The sequence below is a fragment of the Gavialis gangeticus genome, unplaced genomic scaffold (genome assembly GCF_001723915.1).
Source record: "Gavialis gangeticus isolate Ggan-Ray unplaced genomic scaffold, GavGan_comp1, whole genome shotgun sequence".
In the NCBI taxonomy this organism is placed as follows: domain Eukaryota; kingdom Metazoa; phylum Chordata; order Crocodylia; family Gavialidae; genus Gavialis; species Gavialis gangeticus.
In genome coordinates this window covers 412,862-422,940 of record NW_017728973.1, presented here as the reverse complement: position 1 = coordinate 422,940, position 10,079 = coordinate 412,862, and positions in this window count along the sequence as shown.

Genomic DNA, 10,079 nt, shown 5'->3' with positions numbered 1-10,079 from the left:
ATCCTCACATGGCTGGACCTGGCAGGACCATGACTCGTCCTGGCAGCATCCCTGGGAAATGTCTCTTCAGAAATGCAAGATAAAAAAGGGGCCAAGTGTTGCAGGGGCTCCCGACTACCTTTTCGATACAGAGAATTCACAGCTGTAAATAAGGTGTTGTATCACATTAGGCTGTAACACACAATCAGATCACCGTCCTTCCAATAAAAGACTTGTCAGTCTAATGCGTCTTTCCTTTAATCCCCAAGATTGCTGAAGGATGCTGCTTTCATCTGATAGCATTTATGGATGGTTATAATGAGCTTTGGCTTGCTGAGATAAATTAAATTGCTCACCCAGAGGTGCAAACTTCATTAATGCCAGCGGTGAGTCAGATCAGCATTATTCTAGCTCAGAATGCCAACGGGCTGGACATATTAAAGGAGACTTATTTGGGATTTTCTTCTATCTCTGAACCTCCCTAATTGCTGTTGATTTGTATCTTCTACTCCGTGTTCAAACTCTGCTGCTACTCCGCCTCCTAATCTTCCAAGGGAATCCATCAAATAACACATTGTTTCATAATGAATGATTTAACTGCTGAAACCACATTTTCAGCTAGATCACATCAATCCACTATATTGGCCTTGCAAGTTTCTAGCTCTCTTGCACAATATTTGACAAGACACCAAGGAGATATTTAAAGGTAGATCTGTTGAGAAATAAAAACATGTGTGTCTTCCTATTTCCAAGTGCAGGAGAGGGAAAGTATGAAGCCACAGAGTGAGATAAATGGTGCAGTGAAAAGTCTGGACTCAGTAATAATGTAAACACCAGGGAAATATTGAAAGGAAGGGAATAAACAAACCCAGCAAAGTACTTAGACCATGTGTACCCATAGGCTTGTGCCCAGTGGAGCTACAGAGGTGCTTCAAGACAAGCATATGTTTAAGTGCTTTGCTAGATCAGGTCCTTTCTTCACAGAGCAACACAGGGAGATTACTCTGCTTCCCTCATTTTTTACCTTGCATACTTTGGTGTGGCTCCAAATAGGCCCCAGGGAAATCTCTCTGTGCAGAAATGACTGATTTCTCTGCATCCCTCATTTTTCGGTTTGCATCTTAAATCAGGCCCTGCTCACTTCAGTGGGCCTCCAAGCAAGCCACAGGGCAAGCAGCAGCAGGCACCACACTGTCTTAGGCCAGGCAGTTTGCTTCCAATGTGTATATGTAGTGCAGGTGTGGGGAAAATGTGGTCTGCGGGCCGGATGCGGCACGCCAGGCCATTCCATCTGGCCCACAGGACCCCTAAAAAATGTAGAAAATTAATATTTATCTGCCTCTGGCTGCCTGTCATGCAGCCCTTGAAAGCTTGGCAAAACTCAGTAAGTGGCCCTCCACCCGAAATAATTGCCCGCCCCTGATTGTAGTGCCTGGCAAAGCTGGGATCAATCCTAATGGGAACATCTAGGTGCTACCATACAGCAATAAAGAAAATATTGATGGTAATATTAAATATATGTTCAAGTACACTAGTGATTCAGAGCTCCTTTGAGAAGGGATCAAGCAAGGGAAGGGCTAACCATTTCCACCCGAGACCATGTGTGTGAACCATCTATCACTTCACAGCAGGAGTCAGCTGTGGCAGGATTTCACCATGCATCTCTGCACCCAACACTGCACATTTGCACTGCAGCATGGGCCAGTTAAATGGTAGATTAAAAAAATTATTAGAAATGTATACAAGTATGGTTATTTACATGGCTTTGTAGAATTGGAAGAGAACATAGGATTCTGTGCATGGTAGCTATATGGGTACATAGCTGGCCTATGTTGGCTCAGTCTAAAACATGCTGTTAGTCATGCAGCCTATATTAGACCAGGGTAAAGGGCCTAAGAAGCTTCAATGCCATGCTATGATAGGAAGAAAGGTAAGACCCTATGCATGGTAACCATATCAGTACAAAGTTAGAGGGTAGTAAGACATTCTTAGACAATAATTTTAGCATTCAATGTACAATTGCTCAGGTGGTAGACTCTTAAAGGCATTGACAGTCTTTATAGATATATAGTAAGTGTGCCGGAGAGTTCAGTCCATCCCCTCACTCTTGCTTCTGGACGGTGATTTTGACTATCTTCATACTGCTAATTGCCCATGACATGCTCAATGTAGATGTCCCTTGACCATCAGATGGCATTGATACCAGGAGGCACCTCATCAGTTTCACATAGCACTGATGGGTACTCTGTAGGCTCACGGGACACTCATTGTTTGGGTCTCATGTTCCAAATGCCCTGACAATCAGTGCCTGTTCCTTCACATTGTACCTCTTCTCCCTCAGGGTATCAGGCAGTGGCTTGTACATGGACAGCTTTTGCTCCCATGGTTTGGTAAAAGCCTGCCACTGGTTCTTGAAGGGGGTGGTCACGTTGATCATCAAAACCACATAAGACAAGGTTTGTTGTCCTTGTCTGTTATAACGTCCAGGCATAACTGGCTGTCACAATCTGAGGGAGGATGGTTCATGGCTACTGTTTTGACTGACACAGAGATGATCTGTACTGTCTGGTCCTGTAGACCTCTGTGATGCAGTCACCAGGCTTTCCCATGGGGCTTGGAGTCACACAGGATGTAGAGCAGGGGCGTATGTTCATAGCTGCACCTCTGAGACCTGTTGCCTCACTGACCATAGCAGATGGTGCTGTTGAGCAGAAAACAGTTGAAACAGGCCTGATGGATGAAGCACCAGTCTGTGAAACTTGTTAAGTTCCCACAAGGCATGAAGTGGTTCCTAGCATCTCACTTTCAAATGACCTTGAAGACTTCGCCTTGTTCGTGTTTCGCCTTCAGGTTGCTAATGTACTTGTCTCACCCAGGATCCTTCAGAAACCTCTCTAGGTATGTCCTGATGCTGTGTGGCTGGGAGGGGAGGCGGGGAGTGACACTGATGTATTTGGCAGTCAGGGCTGGGAACAGTAAGACTCCCAGGTCCTGCTGCTGCTTGCACTGTGCTCAGCAGCAGCTGATGTGCTTCCTAAACTCCACGTTTAGGTCCACAGTGAGGCAAAGCCCCCACTGTCTCACCCAAACTTGCTGTCTAGCAATCCACTCAAGCATGTGGTCAGGTCTTTGTTGGATGGTGGCCTGGTGATCCTCCTCTTGGTGGTCTCCTTCAGGGTACTGGCGGCAATGCTGCTTATCAGATTACTGAGGCAGGTCAGGAGGCAGAAGGCATGGGTATGATGCCACAGAGGTCCCCCAATCAAAGGATATTGGCATCTCCCTGCAGTAGGGGATGTGCCCAATCTCACTGCTGGCCCATAGTGGCAAGTTCATCCACTTTAGGAACCTTTTGATTTCACCATCTGGTTTCTTGAGAGGTGTCTTGATGATTGCTAAGCCTATCAGGATGAATGTGATGCAGAGAATGAGGAATGTGTTTAGGGCATCAGTCTTCTGCCACGTGGCCAGCAGAGAGGCCAAGTTTGTGGGTGTCTTGCATGATCCTAGAGATGATCTCTTCTGGCATCTGTCTTGCCCGGTGGCCAGTGGGTGTGCCCAGGTCAGGATAGCTCCTGCTATCCTTCAGGTAACTCATGGGCTCGCTCTGGGTCTTGATGGTGGTAGCAAAGACAGAGTTACTTCTCCTGCAGTAGATATGCAGGGATGCACATTTGGAAGTGTTGAAGCAAAGCCTCATCCATCCAGCTGCTTCAAAGATGATGTCCAGCATCTTCTGGAGTGGATGTTGCCCGGCCAAAAGGTGGATTCCACCAACTGGGACACGTGGTGCAGTTGAGAAGCTGCCCCTCCTTTCTGCACAAAGACCTAAGGGCCAGATTCACACAGCTATTTAGGTACCTAACTGCAAATGAAATCAATTTCCCATTGAAATAAATGGGGAAGCAAACATCTAAGTAGGACTTGGGTCCTTAAAATACCCTTTTGGATCTAGCCCTACCCATTTGCTGTATTCTGGGTTCACTCTGGAAAAGCTGCAGAGGTTGGGAAGTCAATGAGTTTCCTTCATTCTTGAGTCAGAAGGGCAGGAGGTGCTATGAGGGCCCAGGGACTGGGTGTAGGGTAAACTTCTCCCTTCTCTCAGGAGTGAAGCAGTAACAAGCCCAAATGGCTGAAGGCTGAAGCTAGAAGTCAGATTAGAGCAGCCAGAGCCACCTTTTTTACAGGTGTGACAAAAATTAGCCCTGCCCCCCACCCCCCACTGTCCTTCTGATCTCCTTCCCCATCTGCTGTTCTATTTCTGCTTCCTTCCCTGCACTACCTGTCCAATTTGCTCCGCTGATTTCCGCTCCCTGCCTTATCTGCTGCTGTGCTGCCTTATCCCCTCCCTGATTCACCGTATGCCACACACAGAGCCTGCCCCTGTCACTTGTGGTACTTGTGCCACAGGTTGGACATCTCTGGATTAGCGGGTCACAGCAATCCTCCTGGTTTTACTATCTGTGAGCATATGAGTGTAACATACTTGTTGCTGGGGTGGTGAAGCTACCTCTCCTGGCCACGACTTTGGCCCCTCAATCCTACCCTGTTATCTCTAATCGGGAAGGGAACTGCTATCGCTGCACTTATTATCAGTTAAACATGATTAAACATTTGACCTTTCACATCCTTACTCAGCCCAGACAAGGACCTACCATCCAAAACCTGCTTTGTGGTTTTTGGGGCAGCCTCACTGTCAATTTATAACATCAAGGCGTGGCACCCGATGGCTCAACCCGGGGTCTTGCTTGGCTGCAGAGGTTGTGGAACTAGTGGCATTGGAACATTTCTGCACTTTCTGTGTGAGAGCGATTTTGCCCCAGGAAAAATAAAGAACGGAGTGACAACCTGCTACAGGACTCTTAGGTCCTCGCCCCATCCTAGCGAAAAGTTTATTATATCATCAATATAAGCCACCCCATAATTCTCGTGAGGTGTTAACACTCGGTCTGCAGGCCTTTGAAAGATGGCTACCACCCTATGTAACCTGAAAGGCATTCGGACAAACTCATACAGGCCCCATGGACTAGCAAAGGCTTCTCTTGGGACTGGTGCTCAAGAGGGTTCTGCCAGTACCCTTTTGTAAGGTCTAGGGCAGAGATAAATTAACCCCCCCAATCCCCTTGATCAGGACCTCAACCAGAGGTACAGGGTAGACATTAAACTTTGCCATCTCATTCACCTTCCAGAAGTCTATGGAGAGACACATTGTTCCATACTTCTTTGGGACCATTACTATATGGCTTCGCCACTCAGTCCACATTTCTTGACTAATACCTCCAGCTAACATTTGGCGTACTTCCTCTTTCACCACCCGTGGAGCCGCTGGAGGATACTTCTCCAGCCTTCCCTCGCAACTTTGTTAGGGGCCATCTCAATGCAATGTTCTATTAGCTGGGTAATCCTGGGCTCCCCTGAGGTTTTTACAGTGAACTCCCGCACTATCTGCTCCAATTGAGTTTGTTGGGTATCTGTTAGGTGGTCTCCCAGGGTTACTGGGACTTTACTCTCATGCTTCCTTATCTGACGTCCCAATTCTAGTTGGTCTGCATAGGGCACTATGAATGTGGCTTCCCTTTCTTTCCAGTTCTTTAGTATGTCAACATGATATAATTGGTAGATTTTTCTTTTACCTGGCCCCGTTGCATGCCTTGCCCTCCTTGGCATGCAGGGCAGTGGCCCCACAGCCACACCACATTTCCTCGACTGTTGGGGGTTCTACTGTCTACCATATTCCTTTCCTGATTCATGGATCCAGTCTTCTCCTGTCCCCCCCGCTCCCCAGGAAAACTTTTATCAGTTTTTCTCCCTCCCACCCCAAGAGAGCCTACCAAAAGCACAGAGCCTGCTCAAAATCAGTTTCTGCAAAAATTGCAAAATTGTGATTTTGGTAGGTACCTAGTTATAAGTTGACAGGGAGGCTCCCCCTAGAGGGCAAAAGGGGTTTTGGATGGTAGGCCTTCATCTAGGCCAGTGGTTACCAACTGGTTGATCCAGTTCGACTGGGGAGCCCCTGACAGTTGATCTCAGTCTGGGGAGGCTAGCTCCACCAGACTGAAATCGACTGTCAGAGGCTCCACGATTGGGAATGCCTGGGATGCAGTCCAGGAGCAGTGTGATGTAGGAGCGGCAGGATGCATGTGGTTAGGCTGCCCTGCTGCCGGGGCCAGGCTGGGCGAGTGAGATGATCCCCCTCCACACCCCATGCCACCGGGTGAATGGGGCCCAGGTGGTTTGGTGCACACACCTTGGTGAATGCCCAGGGGGCACGTGCCCCCCCCCCATCTGTGCACATGGTGAGGTGAATGCTGCTGTGCGCTGGTCTTTGTGCCCCGGCTTTGTGTCCCAAGCCCTGACCTGCAGTGGCAGCCACCTCGCCCTGCACACAGATGGCGGGGGGGGCGGTGGCATGTGCCCCCCGGGGCCTCCGCCAGGGTGCGAGCTGCGGCGCGAGCCCCCCCATATGCCTGAACGATCCACCCAGACTCTTGCCCTCCCCCAGCCTGGCCACGGCCCCACTCATCCCTACCCCACTCCCTCCCTCACTGCGGGGGCCTCAGTCTGCCCCCCACCACCCAGATTGACCTGCTGGGTGAGGCAGGTGGGGATGCAGTAGATCCTGGATTGCCCTTTACTTCAACAAGTGATCTTCATCTTTAAAAGGTTGGAAACCACTGGTCTAGGCTGAGGCCCCCTGGCCTTGTTCCACTTTATTCTTGCTGAGCCTAGGGACTGGGGTCCACAGGACCACAAGCTCCCCAGTCCCAGCTCTGGTTCACAGGTTCCAGACTCCTTGGCCCCGTCTCACCCTTGTGAGCTCTGTGCTTGTGCCCCTGTCTTTTCTGTCTTGTATCTCTGCCCTCTGTGAGATAGTAATAGTCTTTCTGCAGGGCATGGGATACTGCAGCCCCCTGCAGAGCCATCCCTTGCAGGGTGGGGGGAGCAGATTGGGGCAACTGCCGTGGGCCCTGCGCGCCAACACTTTGCGCAGCTGTTGCGCACCGCCAGCTTTGCGCTCTGGCCGCTCATCACCCAACCCTGCTCCAGCTGCTTACCACCCTGCCCCACAGGCCCCGGGCCCTGTACACCCCTAGGGTCAGCTCTGTCCCCCTGGGTCACCACCATGGCAAGGGCTGTACACTAAGGGTCCCTGCTTACCCCCAGGGCCTCCCAGGATTAATCTTGCCCTGCAGAAGCCCTACCACAAAGGCCCAAGGAACTTACCTGTTTCCATTTGGGATGGAGGGTTCCTTCCAAGTCCCCTGCAACTCAGAATCTTTCCTCTACGCCACCTGGCCTGGCTGTCTCCTAGAGCTCTGCCTCCTGCTGCTCCTACAGCCAGACTGTCCCCACTGGCCTTGTGCTTATTATAAGTCTCTTCCGGGGTCACTTGATCTTCCAGTACTGCCCCCAGGCCTGTCAGTCATTGCTTGCACTTGGGATGGGCAGCCACTTTATTCCAGGGCTCTTTGCCTGTGTTAGCCTGCCTCTGGGATCACGCTCCCCTTTAGTACTGGGTTAGGAGCCCTGTTACAATGACGAACTTTCAAAGGGCTCCAGAGACAGTCCTGGCTAGCTACCTAACCTTAACCTTTTTTGTGGTAAGGGTGAAGGAGGATTCCAGGCTGTCACTGGTATGTGTCAGAGGTACAGCCATGTCTAGACTGGGCCTTTGCTGGGCATTAGTTAATGCATACTAACAGCATGCTGTACATCTAAGTCTAGAACTGACCTTTGCCTCAGGGACAAGCTGGTCCAAGGTGCTCCCAGGAAAAGTAAGATGGCAGGTCCTGGAAGAGGTCACTCAGCCCAGTTGACACTGCCGAGGAACTTAGCCAGCCAGCAGCTGTGCCAGACATGCAGGAGCTGACTCTTAGTCAACACAGCCTGACAGACATTGCAGCTGGCCAAAGAGCAACTGAAGCATTAGGCACTGGTAAACTATGCTGATTTGGCCAGGTACCTTTCCTGGTTTGTCATAGTTCTCTATTTTCCCCCAACCCATGCACAGCCCTAATATTCATGAAAAACAACCATGATTTGGGAAGTAACAAATGGCTACCACCAATCCACTAACAAACCTCACAGTTCTGCTAACAAAACACGTTAATTTTCGCTTCTTCAGACTTGCTGCATCCTCAGTGTCTTTCTTTTTGCTGCATTCTCTGACAGCTTGTTGCTGACAAAGTAAAGTTTGCCATTATGGTATATCTTTCCATAACTCAACCAGCAAGGTATTAGCACAGAAGGAGCCCTTTTTCTTTCAATAACTGCTAATTAAAAGTGGTGCATATACTTTATGGATGTGCTGACCATACTCAGGGAGAAATAGTCCACCACCAGAGACCAGAAATTGCCAAACGCTGTACAGGGCTACAATGAATATCAGCGGCTGTGTCTGCCCTGGGACCAATGCAGATACTCCTTGATGCACCCTATTACAAATGTAGGGTTATTTAGATTTGTATCTAGAACTGGGTGATATTTTAGTTTGAATTTCTCTTCAATTAAAAGAAGTCTCTTTTGTCAAAAAGCAAATTTCAATAAGAAAATCTCTTTCTTCAGTTTTAACAGAAGAGGAAATAATCAGATCTTTTCTGATTTCAGCCACTGAGAACCAAAACATAAAATGGCTAATAATATTTCAGCCATGGTTATTTGTGTTTTCCTGGCAACCCAAAACATATGAAGGGAAGTTTTGAGAACTGAAAGCTGTTTAATTTTTGCTGATATTTTTATGTCACAGCACATTTCCCAACCACTCTGCACCTTGCGGCAGCAGCAGAAGAAACACCACTGGATGCAGTGGAGAGGCCTTGACCTACAAAATGATCTCCCGGTCATAATGTATAATGCTGCCTTTTATTACAATTGTTATTGCTTGTATTTGTACTGAAGAAGTGCTCCAATGGCAGTCAGGATTGGGGTCCTCAATGTTGCACTGGCTGCTGCATAAACATGAACTAAAAGAGCTGACAATCCCAGTTTTCTTGTGACGTTGTCTACACAGAGATGTCCTCCTTATCATGTCCGGTCCTTAGAGGTTCTCAATTAAAGCCATCAGTGCTATGCAAAGGGAGATGTTCCAGGCAACTCTATCTTAGTGCTTAGAGGACTTGCCTACATTATTGTGTAAGAGCTATTCCTGATGATCTCTCTGTGCAGGTGCTTTTATCCCAGAATAAGAACATCCACGCAGGGAGTCAATCAGGAACAGTTATTTCGCTTTAAATTCACAGTTTCTTGCTCAGAATCAAATCCCATGTGTGGACAAGCCCTTCGGACATTAAGAACTGCTTGTGCCTCGAGCTGGCATGAGGGTGGATTTCTGGCAGCTGGGCCGATTTCTATTTTGCAGTTGTCTGGGAAAACCATTGTTTTTCACAAGTCCTTGTGAGTCTCATTTGCAGTGTCTTTTGGGTTTGGACTAATGCCATGCTAAGATCAAGTGTAGTTATATGGTGAGGCCGTCCCTTGCACTCTGGGCAGGCTGACTCTTGCAAGTTTCCCCAAACATGGAAATGTGACTGTACAATTCTGTGGCAAGAGGGGACTGCGCTTGTGCTTTCCCCCAGCTTTCTCCTCAACCTTTTGGCTAGGAACAAGCGAAACTAGAGGGCATCTGAACACCAAGACCCCTGGGCCTGGGGCTTGCAGGCAGGACATGGGGAGTATCCAAAACCCCTGACTGACAGGTCTGAGGGAGGCTATTTGCCTGGTGGTAGAGCCACCTAGATTGATGAGCTCTGCTCAGTCCAGATTTGAAACTTGACTTTTGGGCTTTTCCCAGTTGAATCTGGAACTGGTTTGGCCCTTGGAAACAAAATATTACATTAAAAAAAACAACCCTGCAGTGCCACTCCAGCCGGCCCTCTAACACACAGTTTCTCAACCTGTGGTACGCATACCCCTGGGGGTACGTGAGACACAGGCAGGGGAGACACAGGTACCCCACCACTCTCTCTCTCTCTCGCCCCCTTTTCCTCTCAAAACTATGGCAAAGAATTTGGTGCGCCGCACATTAAAATTCCCCAGTAATAATTTAGCGTGCTGTGCTTTGCGTGGCACTGGGTTCAGCCCTCCTAGCTTTGGGCAACAGC